Below are 14,183 nucleotides of genomic sequence, written 5' to 3'. Positions count from 1 at the left end.
AGACAGTAGCTTGTATGTGATTAGCCTCCTCCTCCCCAAAGAGATAAAAAAATAAGTAACAGTAATAATATTACTGATAGCTATTAAGGTACATATACCATGGTCCTGGCACTGTGCTAAATGCTTGAATCAATTATCTAATCTGATCTCACAACCACCTTATTTTACAGATGAGGCAGCCAAGAAACAGAGACGTTGAGTGGGCGGCTGATTGTCACACAGCTCCAAGGTGGTAAAACTAGAAAACGACTGGCAGGGCACAGAGCTATACCCCAAAGCTGTGGCATGGGCTCCTCTATCCAGCTGGACTGTCCCTCAAACACAAGTACAGGCAAAAAAAAAACACAGTACAGGGGGAAAAAGACAGTACAGGTGAAGGTCTAGGAATCAGTATTCCTGGGCTGCCTCCAGCTGACAGAAGCCCCAAGCCTCCTATGCTGCTTCCAACTTTTTGATCTTGATCCTCCCCTTCAACTCACCACTGCCCATGCCTCCCCATCCCCTGCCTCTCCCAGTGTCCCAAGTGGCCTACATCCTCTCCACTTCTCCATATCAGCAGATCTCTAATGACTAAACCTTTTGCCCTCAGGCCAGAGTGCTTCCGGGAACGGCTGAGGGGTGTGGCCTCTCCTTCCTTGGGCCACCTCTAACCCTCACCTTCAGATTCCTGGATTTGGAAGGGGACCTTGGTCTGGCTCCACCCAGCCTGCAGGCCCCCATCTCTACTTCCCTCCTCCTACTGGGGGGCTAGCCAGGCGTGAAGTAAAGCCATTAAGGAGCTCCACGTGGGGCTGGATCAGCATGCTAATGAAAATGCAAATCAGTACCTGGTCTAGGGGTGGAGGGGATGGGGGCACTGGGAGAACCAAAAGGGGAGTAAAGGAATTGGATGGAGTGGGGGGTTACCCTAGATAAGCAGAAAGCAGAAGCCCTGAAGTTGGGAGAGAATGGTATTCCTCCCACGGCGTCCTTGGGGTGGAGGATAAGTGTGCAGGTTTGTGAGGGTCTGACATTCAGTCACCCCCCCCCCCCCCACTGGGGGCCCACCGCCCTTTTACTGCCCCACCTGGTGGGAAGAGTCGAGGTTGGGCCAGAAGGGTCTTTTTGGGCCCTGTCGCTGAGGGCTGGGCGGCACGGGGGGAAGACCTAAGCTCCAGATCCTCTCTCCAGAGCATCTGCTTCCCAGGACGGGAACCAGACAGCGGATTCCTGGCTAGAAACCCAAGGGGCTTAGCTTTGGGCCAGCACATGGGTGAGACCTAGATCACCGAGGTGGGGTCAGCAGCCCTTTAAAATTGCAAATCTCTTCCCCACCTTCCAACCTACCCCTCCTCCTCTTCAGGGAAGAATTTCAATTGCAAATTTATCTCTGCCTCAGTGCATCCCCCCAATGCCCTGCCCCTTTCTCTGTGCTTCTCCCATCACCCACTATTTATTACAAACCTTTAACTGCAGCAAATTTTTTTCCCTCCCTCCATTTCCCTTCTCCTCAGTCTTTCCTTTCTTCCCTCTTTGAATCTCTGTGCCCCTTTCTTTGCCCTTCCTAGCTTGAACTCCATCTTTCTGGAGATGATGCAGAACCAGATGACAGCCTAAGCCATCCCCCGCCTACACCCCCAGGCCAGTCTTGTTCTGACCACGGCCATTCCTCCTTTATTCCGGGCTGTCCTTAAGGGCATCCCCTCTCCCTCAAGGCACATCTTAGCTGTGGGAAAAGGGAGAAGGTGACCCCTCAAAGGCCCTGGCATTTCCCCCTCTGGAGGAGGGAAGGAGGAAGGGGGTGGATTGGCTGTAGGCTGGAGGTGGGGGGACAGTCAAAAGCAAGGGCCTGGGTAGAGGCAGGGCTGGGGCCCACAAGCAGAGGGGTTAGGGGAGACAGCAGGCAGTGGCGGTGGGGTGATTAGAGTGAAGATTGATGTGAAGGGGCGCCACAGACGGCAGAGAGAGTCAATAAAACGAGAGGATCACATTAGAGGCGACAGAGAGAGCTTTAAATTACAAGGCTGCTGCCACCGAGGGGGAGGGCAGGAGGCAGGCCTGGAGCCAAGGGAGGGCGGAGAGTTCCGAGGGTGTCGTCATCCCCGGAGATGAATCTTCCAGTTCCAAAATGGCCCTCAGTCTCCAGAGCTCCCTTGCTGCCCCTTCACTCCCTCCTCCCTGCGTAATGCTTCCTTCCCTGACAAGGGTGAGGAGAGGAGAAAGGGGAAGATGGAGAGAAAGCAATGGAAAAACAGGGGTGTTTTTTTGGTATTGCCCTTTTCCTCCTTCCAGATCGGCTCTCTGGTTATCCTCAGGATGGGAGGGGAAGGACGGAAGTGCTACTTTCAAAGCTCAGCTAGGGAGCTGTTCCCCAACAAGCAAACATAATCACTGAGCTGTAAATGTTCTTCCATGGGTGGTGAGAAGAAAGGCACCCCGTAAACAGCTGGACAGGAACTCTGACTTCTCAATATGTGCTCCCTGTTCCGGGGGTAGATGCACAGTATTTAGGACAGGAAGAACTACGGAACGAGGAGGCTCCCAGACAGACAGTAGGACCCAGAAAGCTACGGAGAAAGATGTTATGAGACAGACGGAGAGGCTTGGACTTGAAGTTGTGGAAAGCTGCAAGGCGGGCTTTGTGACCACAGAGACAGGGAGGGCACAGGGAGACTGAAGAAGCAGAGAATTACAGGAGTCAAGGGGCAGGGCAAGGAAAGATCAAAGAAACAGGCCTGAGGAAGGAGAGACTGTCCCATGCCTCGGAGGAGCCAGGGCGTGGGTTCGGTTACCGGGCAGGACTGGAGGCAAGACCGGCAGGGATGCTGCCTCGGAAGCCCCCAGCAGGCCAGGAGTCCCCTTGGGTAGAGCCCCCTCCTACGTCTGGCGACCAGGAGAGAAGCAACACCACTGCTCCCTAGTGGTTACAGAGGGAACATCACCAAGGAGGGGACAGGCCTGACGGGACACAGATTGGCTTTCTCCTTCCGGCTCTGCTCCTTAAAACAAAAAACAGAAACCCCTCTCTCTTCTTTTCTCCAAACCCAACGACACAGCAAGGCTCCTTTCCCAGCTGAGTCTGCCAGAGGGCACCAACACGTCTCCTTAAAGTTTGCATACAATGATTTCCAGATCAGAGCCTTCCACACGTTTTTGCCTTTTACTTTTCCAATTGTTCCGTCTATCCTCTCCCTCACTGAGAGCTGATTTTCTGAACCTTTCCTTTTCTCTTCCCTCTCTAAAGTTCTTGCCCACGGCACTGCTCTCTGCCACACTCATTTTGCCCTCATCTTTCTCCCCTTTCCGTCTCTACCCGTTGCTTTCAAGAGGAGGCAGCCATGGAGAGGAGGGGAGAGACACAGGAAGGATGGAGTGTGTGTGCCCTTTGTAAGGGGGGTTGTTTGGTATAAACAGCCAATAAACTCTAACTAGATGAGCTTTATTCTTTACGGCAGTGGAAGAACATGGGCTTTGGATTCATGCAGACCCAGCTGCAGTCCTGGCTCCCCGCTCACCAGCTGTGCCACCTTGGTGAGTCACCCCTGGAGTCTCTGTTTCCTTATCTGGGAAAATGGGAATAATGAGACCTTTCTTCCCCGGCTGTTGGGAAGTCTGGCCGAGGAAACATCAGAAGTGCTAGTGGCTGTTCAGTCAAGTTGGTTCTTTTCCTTCTCTCTTGGCATCTCTCGCCACAGAGCAGGGTGTTTGCAGGTAGGCTGACGACTTCCTTCTGCCTTGCCCCTTCTTGACCAGGACTCATCCTCCAGTCTCTGCCTTTTCAACTGAGGGCAGATTCTTTGTGGGCAGGAGTTAAATCTAGTCTACCCAGCCTCAGAGCTCATTTCACACTTGGCCCTCTTGGTTGCTGGGCCTAGAGACTCCCCACTATCCCACAGCAAAGACTGAAAGCTTTGCCCGGGCTCACACTTGGCCTGCGTGCAGAAGCAGCTAATACCCACATCAAAACTAGGATGGCCTCTTTCTGCATTTAAAACTATCATTGTCTCTGTCTCTAAATCTTACCTTCTATATTTAAAAAGAAAGCAAAAAGGTACTCCTATTCCTCCATTTTTATTTATTTATTTATTTATTTTAAAGATTGGCACCTGAGCTAACATCTGTTGCAAATCTTTTTTTTTAATTTATTTTTATATAGGGGCCGGCCCCATGGCTGAGTGGTTAAGTTCACACACTCCGCTGCAGGTGGCCTGGTGTTTCGTTGGTTCGAATCTTGGGCGCGGACATGGCTCATTGAGCCACGCTGAGGCGGCGTCCCACATGCGACAACTAGAAGGACCCACAACGAAGAATATACAACTATGTACTGGGGGGCTTTGGGGAGGAAAAAAATAAAATCTTTTAAAAAAATAAATAAAAACTAAATTTATTTTTATTTTTTCTTCTCCCCAAAGCCCCCCAGTACATAGTTATACATTCTAGTTGTGAGTGCCTCTGGTTGTGGCATGTGGGACACCACCTCAGCGTGGCGTGATGAGCGGTGCCACGTCCGCGCCCAGGATCCAAACTAGCGAAACCCCCAGCTGCCAAATTGGAGTGCGGGAACTTAACCACTTGGCCATGGGGACAGCCCCCTATTCCTCCATTTTAATTCTACATAGCTCTCCTAGACCTCCCCCCACCCAAGTATTTAGGGAGTGCTTACTTTGTGCAAGGTAAGTTTTGTCCAAAAGAGAGCAAATGAGAATGGCAGGGAATGAGATAGACAGGCAGGAAAAGGAGTGTCATAGAGGGTAAAGAAAGAGAAGGCTAAGGCAGAGAAAAGGAGGGAGAGGGAGAGGTAGGGAAGTGGGGGAGGGGATACTGGGTCCTGATCTGCATATGTAAATAGTGAATCACACTGAGGCCTCCCAGCTTTGGCATCAGATTGGGCAAGGGGCCTGTCCCCAGTGAGAAGAATGGAGGAGGCTGTGTCTTCCACCTTACAAGATGCTTAAGGTGGGCATGAGGGAACTGGGTGAGATGAGGAGAAAGGAGAGGCTGAGAGGAAGAAGATGGGGGTGGGTAGGGAGGAGACAGGGATAAAGGGAAGCTGTGGACTAAAACCACAACCAGTGTGTTGAACATCCACCCACATTTGCAGGGCTTTCTTGAGGTGTGCTGCCGGGTGACTGCTGCTGGAGGGGCAGGTGACCCCAAGGGGAAAGGAGCCTCTTGCCCGTGTATCTCCCTCAGTGAGGCCACAAGTGTCAGGATGGCAGTGTGCAGCTGTGTGGTCTCATAGTGCACAGAGAGACTCAGGCTTAGACAACCACACGAGGCCAGCTCTGAACCCTGCTGTGAGAACTTGAAGAGACAGGGAGTTGTGCCCTTGACTTCAGATTCAGGCTCCTATCTGATCCTGGCATGGGAGGGGGACCTCTGGAGAAGACCTTCGATCTCCCTGAACTCGAAAGGAATAACATGCAATTCTTCTAGAATTATTTGGAAGGACACCACTGTAAGGGACTGTGTATATAAATAATCCTTCTGGTTCTTTGATTCACCATGAACCCTTGTGATAGTAGTGACTCCATTTAGATACTAATACAGCAACAACTAATAATAATAAAAATAACATCTTTGAATGTTTACCACGTGCTAGGCACTGCTGAACCCTCTGCAAGCATCACATCATTTAATCCTCCAGTACAACCTGATGAAGTAGATACAGCTATGCAGTCCCATTTTACAAATGTGGAAACAGACTTACATGGGTTAAGTAATTTTTATGGTCTCACATTTGAAAAGAAGTAGAGTGGAGACTGGACTCAGGTAGCCTGACCCCAGAGCTCTTCTCTCGGGTTAATTTGAGAGCTTCTAAACTCTGACTGGTATGCATTTAGAATGAGGTCTTTGAGTTTGAGTGTGTTACTCTGCTCGTTGTGTGGCCTTGAGCATATGTGCTGTTGTGCTCTTCTTTGAGCGTGAAGGTGTGAGATGGCTGTCTCCCAGTTAGTTTCTTAGTATAACATGGGCGAGAACAGGACCACTGCTTTGTGCAACTCCAGGGGGCGCCATTCACACTGCAGACTATGCAGGGGCCCTGGCCATTGTTTTTGTGTGTGTTGCGGGGTGGTGTGGTGTGGGGTGGGGCGGGGTGGGGGGGGGGGGGGGGAGATAGATATCCACGGTTGAGTTATTTGACTGATATGTGTACTCATTTTTCATAATGTCTCTTAAAATGGAAAGTCTACACATGTGTATCCCTAACAGCATATGAACTTCATCAGACAAGTGGGGTTTTTTTTTTTTTTTTTTTTAAAACACCCTATAGAGTCAGACAGACCTGGAATCAAATTCCAGTTCTGTTCCTTATTATGTAGATGACCTCGGGTGGGTTGCTTAAAGCCTCAGTTTCTTCATATGTATATATAGAATGCAGAATAGTTCCTCATGGAGCTGTGTCCATTGAGATGATGGAGACCTGCACTTTGTATGTGATCAATAAATGGAAAAGATAATTATTCATCCACGTGCCTTATTTCCTGACTTGGGGTGTATGTTTACTGCGTGTGGCTGAGGGCCTGCCTGGGTGCAGCCCTGTCCCCACAGATCTCTCCGCGGTTAGTGAAGGTGCTTGGCCGCCCCAGGCCCTGGTTATCCCCGCGTGGGCCCTGGGCTGCCCACTCGTCGGCAGGGGTCCCGGGTGGGTGTGATGCCGCGTGCCCGTCTGTGCTGGGCGGCCCGGCGGGCGCGGGCGTGTTTGGGGTGGTGGTAATTACTGGGATGGCCCAGCCCTAATGAGTGTGATCTCGTTACACTCTCGCCGCCTCTAATGGAGCTAACCTCATTTCACAGCCATTAGAGACGGAGATGAGGCCCCGCCCACGGCCCACCAGCTGCAGCTCTCGCAGCCCCGGCTCCGTTCTTCCCCTCCGGCTCGCCATTTCCCCATTCCGTCTCCTTCTCCCTCCTGGTCTTCTGCTCCTCCTTCCAGGCTTCCCTCTCCTGTCCCCATTGTTCTTTTCCCTTCCCGTCTTTCCGCTCCGCTCTCTCCCCGCGTGTCCGTCCTCGCTCCTCTCCTGCCTTCCCAGGCTCCCCTTCCTTCCACTCTGCCTCCCCCTTCCGCCCTCAGGTCTGTCTGTCCTGCACATCCTCACTTCCCCGTCTCTGCCCCGCGCCCCTCCCCCGCCCTTCACTGCGGCTGTCCCTCCCCTCCCCCACGTTGCCCCGTCTGGCCAAAGGACAAATCTCAAGGGGAAACCAGCAAAGACAAACAAGGAGCAGTGACTTCATTATCGTCGTTAATTTGCCACTTCAGTTCCTCCCACAAGGGTCAAAGCCAGCACGGCTTGAACTCAGGACTGACAGGGCGGCTCAGCGGCGGCCTGCCGGGGCCGCTTTAAGCCTCCCCGCGGCCACTCTCCCTGCCTCCTCCTCACCGCCTCCCCTTCCCGGCAGGGGGGCAGGCGCCCGGGGCTCCTCCATTTCTCTGTCGGTCCTCGCAGCCTACCGCCCCCTCCTTCCCTTTTCATTTAAATTGTGGCCTTCTCTCGGGCTCTCTCCCCGCTGGAAGTCACATGGTTTCTACCTTCGACTCCCTCTCTGTCATCCTCCGCCTGTCCCCCTTCTCCCTCACCTCCCTGCCCCATCCATCTTGAACTCCTTTCTTGGCCTTCCCTCGTCTTCTCTTCCTAACGTCAAGCACGCTCGTTTCCCTAGAGCACCAGGATGTAGCTCTAGGTTTTGGAAAGTGCATAGCCTGAAGAAGCTGGAGATGGGGGGAAAAGGCATCTGTGGCCTGCCGGCCAGTGATACAGAAGGTGGAAATGGCTGGAGAGAAAGGACGTCAACTGCAATGGAGGTGCCAGGCCCCAGTGAAGGGAAGCAACAGAATGAGACTCAGACACACAGGGCCCTGAAGCAATAGCTTCCCCGAGACCAGAGAAAAAGGGCAGAGCCAGAGGCCTTGGGCTTGAGACTGAGGTGCGGGGCAGTCACGAACGAAACAAGGAATGAAAAATTTAAGGATGGAGATGGTGTTTACCCCATCAGTTCCTCAGCGGAACACGATCTGACACTCTTGTCCCACCCTCTGCCCTCCTTCACCGAGAAGCCAAATGACTGGCAATTGACTCTTGACCTTTTGCCCAATCCCAGCCCCAGAGGGAGAGGCTGATGGTAGCTGGCTGTGATTGGGGCACTAGGGAAATGTCCACACATGAGGCAAAAATTTCTGACCCACACCCATCCTGCCCCACTGACTTCATGTCAACATGCCTCCCAGGACCAGACGCTGTGTACATACAGCCTCTCTGCACAGGGCTCTTGCTACTTAGGTCCTCCTAATTGCACAAGCCCTTGTTTCCGGCGGATGGGCCTGCTGTTGATTCCAAGGGCTGGAACCTCAGCTTTAATGTAATCCCATATTCCTGCCCAAATACAGAGGTGGCTCCTGTTCTCTCACTTGACTTTGAAAAGAAATTTTCTGAGGGTTGTTGACCTGTCTCAGGAGGAATTAGAAAAAGATGTCTTCCTCCAGGTATACCTGGCCTGCACGCCAGTGGTACAGCTTGGTGACCGGAGAGCAGATGGATCTCAGCTCTGTCACCCCTTAATTGGGCACTCTGAACAACTGTACACAGAGGCCCTGGTCTCTGGACTAGTTCCTACATGAGGGAGACACTGAGAGCCAATGGGAGTACCTCAGGGTGCTGGAAGGCACCTCTAAATCTCTCACCCCTCTCTCACCAGCCTGGGGTAGAGGAGGGTGGGCAGGCGGTCCCCTGGGGCTTTCCCAGAGAGGCAAGGGGCGCTGGGAAAGTGAGTGGGGGGATGACTGAGAAGCCAGAGAAGAAAGATGGAAAAATCAATGAAATGAGTTTCTAACGGTGAGGTAAAGGACCGCCGTGTCGACAGCCTGTCGCCTGCTGCAAAATATGAGCTGCCCAAGTCCATGGCGGCGGCTGACAGTGCATCCAGCCGCTACTGTCCTCCCCTCAGGTCCCCGCCCACCAGCCCTTTCTCCAGCTGCCCTGGCCTTTCTTATTATAGCCAGACTCTCCCCTAGGGCTCCCAGCTCGCTCACTATTTTCCAGAGCTTTCCTCGAGTCCTCAACCCATGCTGGGTGCATCTTTCTCCTCTATGGCGTCTGTGTATTTAGACCTTTCTCTCTCTCTCTGCAGATTTCACTCAGAGTTGTGGTGAGCTCTGCATCTCTTGCTTCCCCCTCTTCTCCTAGATACCTCTGGACTCAGTCAACAACAGGCAGTAGACGTCAAGGCCATCCCTCACAGGGTTCCTTCATCCAGGTCTGTGCCTCCTTCTGCCTTTGGGCCTGCTTGGCCAACGCTGACTTCCTTGTAATTGCCTGGATTGGGGCAGGGTGTTTAGGATGGGCCTGGTATTAATTTGTGAACTCTTTATTTGTGATCAGTGTGTATATATATGGGTATGACTGATTCACCTGTGGTTTCATGACTGGGAATGGGGTGAGGTGGGGATGCTACTTCCAATTCAAATCTGCTGATTCTGTCTTTAGAAACAACTCTCAACCTTTTCTGGAAACCACCTCCTTTCTCTACCCTCCTCCGCATCTTCCTGTTGGGCTCCTAAGACAGTTCATTCATGTTTTCCTCCCATTATCTCTACAAAGACTCCCCAGATCAGCCCCTAGAGTCAGCGCTGGCTACCACCAAGTGTGCCCCCACCCAGCCTCTCCTCTCTTCCCTCAGATCTCATGGTTGCTGTTAGCCCCCCTCCAGCCCTTTGCTCCAGTTTCTGATTTCCCAGCTTGCCCATTTAAGCAGACTTCAGCCTGAGGGCTAGGCTGAGACGAAGGTGGGCAACTCTTTTCCTTAGCCTCTCCCTATTAACTCAACATTTGATCAATAGATATTTACTAAGCATCTTCTACGTGACACCACGCTATGTGCTGGAAAACGATCAGAAGCTAGATGGACGCAGCCTGTGCTCATATGGCCATCGTGACTAACCCCAGGTCTCCCACCCGACAGCTTCCTCTCTCCAACTCAGAGTACCTGTTTCCCTTCCTCTACAGCCAATTGCACTGTGCCCTCTGGCATTTCAGAACCCTTCTCTTTTCTCTATCCCTGCATCAGCTTACACTCTCCCACAGCTCTGATCCCCTCTCTTCTGCCTTCTCAGCTTCAGTCTCCACTCCTAAACCCAGAGCCAGGTTCATCTTACATTTCCCATAACTCTCCTCCCTGCTCACAAAGCCCTTCTCCTTTCACATTCTCTAACTGCCATTCTCTTTCTTCTGCAGTTCTCTTCCTTCTTTGCCTGCCTTTCAGTCCTACCATCCCATCCTCAGTGCCTCCCTGTCTCCCGAGGTCCCTTCCTCTTGCTCCTGCAGGCCCTAGTGATCCTCAGGCACTCACAAATGAGGCCTCATTCTGAGCTAAGAACAGCTCCAGGGAGGCAAGGTCAAGCTACCAGACCAGGAATCCTAGATGTGACCCAGGCCCTGGCCCCCTAAGTGTCGGCTCCCCAGCAGAGCAGCAAATTGTTCCTCTATGGGTCTCAAGGTAACACCAGCTGCTCTGACATCATGGAGGGAGGAACCCTGTCAGGTTGCCAAGGCAACACCAGCAATTTATGACATCAGAGGCTTGAGGTTTTTGGTTCTCAGGGGGCTAGAAAGATTCAAGTTCCTGACAGCTGAAGTAAATGGGAATTCTACTTTTTCATGTCTTTGCTCAAGTCTCCCTGGCTTGGGAATGAAGTGCAAACACCTTTGGTGGGGTAGAGAGTGATTTGGCCAATGGAATGAATGCTTGTGAGCCTCTCCCTCTCCCTTCTCCAGATATCTCTGCACTCTCTCCCTCTCCTTCGGCATCTCTCCCTTTTGGGGCTTCGCCCAGTGGAATTTCTGCTTTCTGCGATGGCTTTTTTCCAAATCACCCCTCCTGTGGCGCTCTCCGCTCTCTTTGCATCACTCACGCTGTGTCCTTCTCACACCAGAGGCATTTGTTTCCTTTGATACCCGTCCTCTCCTCTTTCCCCCCCTCCAAGCTCTATGCTGCTCTGATCTGCTCCAGCACTCCTCCATGCGCCTTCCATTTACCTGCTTTGTACCATACACTTTCCTCCCCATCTTAGGCTTCAATTCCTCCCTTCCCCCACTTTACCATTGTATTCATTTCATATTGCTTTTTCTGTTGACCTCCTCTTTAGGAATAATCCATCATCTCTCTCTTTCCTTCTGTATCGCTATTAACCCATGTTTCATTTCATTCTCCCAATTTTTCATTAATCACCCCTGGTTCCTCCCCTGTCCCCCATTCCACATGGATTTTCCTCCCTTCCTTTGCACGTTGCTCATGACATGCATTTCTCTACCCCACGCATTTATTGCACCTGGCCTTCCTTTCTTTCTGTAACTCTGTTCACCTCTGAAATCTTCCATCTTCTGCCCTGTCTCCCTCCTCCTCTAACCCTTCCAAGCTCCTGAGGTGTGGAAAAAACAGTGATGGGCTTAAAACAAGGTAAACTCTCGACTCTTTATCCATCTTTCCCTTCTTTAGGCTCAATGCACCTGGCCCCTTGCATAAGATAGACAGCTTCTGTCACACTAATGAAAACTACCTTGTAAAGAATCGTGCTGAATCCAAATATGATAATAGCAGGGGCCCAGGAAGAAGATGAACTAGAGAGTGAAAAGCCACTGATATCCAGAATGAACTGAAGGATGAGGGGCAACCAAGCAGGGTGGAGCTCAGAGTCCTAGAGAATGTCCCCTTACAAAATCAAAGTTGACAGTTAACCGACATAATGGCCCTGACTGATGAAGGGGTTATATGCTCCTGGAAGCCCATTAAATTGATTTCTTAGCCTGTTTATGGCATTCACAAACCATCTTCCCCACCTCTCCCAGTCCCTTGTTCTGGTACCTTCTGCTGCTGCGGTTAAAATGCCGAGTGAAAGGATAAAGGATAAACAGAACTTAGGGTGACCGAGGAGAAAAGGTAGGAAGAGGGCAGATTATGGGAACAAAGGTGAGAACAGGCAAAGGAGATGATGGGAGACAGGGATGGAAAAAAAAAAGGGGGAGAAACAAAATGCGGAAATGAAAAAATATACAATGGTAAAGTGAGGGAAGGGAGGAAAATCCAGTCAGCAAGGAAGAGGTTTGTGATGGGAAGCTCCTAGAGAGGCAGATGACACATAGGGGACCAGAGCTGAGGTCCTGATGGGGAAGACAGGCAAACAGTAAAGAGGACAGTGCACAGTACTAGGAAGTTCCAAAACTTCCCAGGTGAAGGTGGAAGAGGAGGCTGTCCTGGTCATGCTCAAAGGGCACTGGAGTCCTGGGGGGGGGGGGGGGGGGGGGGGAGACACATCTGCTCCATTCCTGGACTCTTCCAGGCCCCCAACCAGTGACTACCACAATCATGACTGATGACCAAGCAAACTCCAAAGTAGCTGAAAAGCCAGAGATATCCATATAGACCCTGAAGGAGAGGACATGGAGTCCTAGACAAGCAGCCAAGGCATGACACAGTGACAGGGACACACAGGGAGAGGACCACTTGGATAGGAAGAGTCACATGTGGAGACAGTGACAGACCGTAAGATGGATGGGTGGGGAGAATGAATGAGGTGAAGAATGGCAAAATCAAGAGGCAGGGACACATGGACAGAGATCAGCGGGGCTACAGGCGCTGCGAGACGCGTGGTCGAGTGCTCAAAAACGACAGGGCTACTCAGAGAGAGGGGCAGACAGAGCAGATGGAGAGTCGGGGGCCAGGAGAGACACTTCACCTTGAATGGAGCAGTGGCCTCCCCTCACCTACTCGTACCTTTCCAAAAAAAAAAAAAAAAAAGCTCAACTTCAGGCAAGATCGAAGATTAAGGGTATCCACGTCTCCTCCCACCCACCCCACCCCCACCCTCACCCCCAGCCCCAGCCCCAGCGCGCTAGCCCATCCATCAGCCCGCTCGCCTGCCACGGTTCCTCCCCCATCCCGCGGCCAGTAGGGGGTCGCCAAGACCCAGGCCCCTCTGGGCTGACAGCTCCGAGCTCCCGCACTCACCCGGCCTCCCCTTCCCTCCAGGACCCCCGCTCCCCGCACAGCTCGGCGCGGTCCGACTAGGCTCTCGTTTCCCTCCGTCGGTCGGGCTGGCTCCCGGTTCAGCCTCGATAGCTTTCCCTTCTCCGTCTCTCCCTCCACCCCTGCATCTCCCTCTTCCCCCCCATCCCCGCTCGCACGCCCTCTCCCTCCCACACCCCTGCCCCTCCTTCTTCTCAGGCTCTCGGTCTGTCTGTCCGTCCGTCCGTGTCCCCTCCCCCAGTCCCTTCCCGTCCCTCTCCATGCCCTCCAGCGGCAGTCTCCGAGCGCCTCCTCTCCCCTCGGTCTCAAGCTTCCAAAGAGCAAGGAAGGGAAGAAGAGAGAGAGGGAGAGGAGAAAAAAAAAAAAAAAAACAACCCAGCAGCATCGGAAATCGATGCACTTACACCTCAGCTGGAAGCAGGGACGGGAGTCGAACCGCGGCCGCCAGGCAGCGCGAGGCGGGGAGGGGAGGGGGCGGCTCTTGGAAGGGACTTCTCCGATGTGTTGATTCCTTTTTCCCCTCCTCCTCCCTCCCTCCAGCGCTCACTCCGGGGCGTCGGGGACGGAGATGGAAAAAATAAATAAATAAATTCACGGCGGTGAGGGAAGTGAAGGAAAATAATCAATGCTATTTGGCTGCGGCTGAAGTGTTTTCCCGGCTTCGTGAGGGGGTTTCCATTGATTCACCCTGGGCACTCGCACGCTCCCTGCCTCCTCCTCCTCCTCCTCCTCCTCCTCGCCCTCCTCCTCCTCCTCCTCCTCCTCGCCCTCACTCCTCCGCCTCATTCACTGGCTGGAGCCGAGGCGTCCCACACAATGGAATAATCAATACCCAGGCGCCCGGGGCGGCCCCACTGAGCAGGTGCAGCGGCCCGCCCGCCGCGGCGGATGCCGGGAGTTGTAGTCCGCCCTCCCGCGAGCACCGTGTTTGTGCGCCTCGCTGGACCGTGGGCGGGACCCTGGGCCGGAGGGCAGGGGGGCCAGCGGCCAGCGGGCCGGGCCACCTGCGCGAGTCTGGCGCCAGGTCCAGACCGGGGCCTGCGAAGAGGAAAGCCTCCTTTAAACTCTTTCCCATCTTCTCTTCCTCCTACCTACAGAAAGCTTACATGTGTTTTGTTTTAAACCAGCTCTAGAGCAAGCCCTGGCTTCTCCCAGCTTCCCAGAACTGCCCGAGGCCTCTCTCTCTT

At 52.9% G+C, this 14,183-nt stretch overlaps 1 protein-coding gene and 1 long non-coding RNA gene across 11 annotated transcripts in view; one reads left to right on the top strand and one right to left on the bottom strand.

Annotated features, from left to right (window-relative positions):
* The window catches only part of LOC124235467 (uncharacterized), a 36,972-nt gene extending 30,949 nt beyond the window's left edge, over window positions 1-6,023 (top strand). For 4 of the 8 annotated variants that reach the window (XR_006887489.1, XR_006887490.1, XR_006887491.1 and 1 more), the window contains one exon: window positions 171-4,093. This is a non-coding gene — a long non-coding RNA (uncharacterized LOC124235467). Of the gene's footprint in view, window positions 1-170; window positions 4,094-4,135; window positions 4,193-5,080 lie in introns of those variants that run through there. The other 4 variants (XR_006887488.1, XR_006887487.1, XR_006887486.1 and 1 more) reach the window with 4 other exon arrangements.
* The window catches only part of ZFHX2 (zinc finger homeobox 2), a 30,712-nt gene extending 17,004 nt beyond the window's left edge, over window positions 1-13,708 (bottom strand). For all 3 annotated transcript variants that reach the window (XM_046653515.1, XM_046653518.1, XM_046653519.1), the window contains exon 1: window positions 13,401-13,708. The gene's annotated coding sequence lies outside the window, so the exon portion shown is untranslated. The remainder of the gene's footprint in view (window positions 1-13,400) is intronic.
* Window positions 13,709-14,183: the final 475 nt, after the last annotated feature.

The sequence above is a fragment of the Equus quagga genome, chromosome 2, assembly GCF_021613505.1.
Source record: "Equus quagga isolate Etosha38 chromosome 2, UCLA_HA_Equagga_1.0, whole genome shotgun sequence".
Classification (NCBI taxonomy): Eukaryota; Metazoa; Chordata; class Mammalia; order Perissodactyla; family Equidae; genus Equus; species Equus quagga.
The sequence above is the reverse complement of the archived record's forward strand: the minus strand, read 5'-3'. Positions and strand labels throughout refer to the sequence as shown.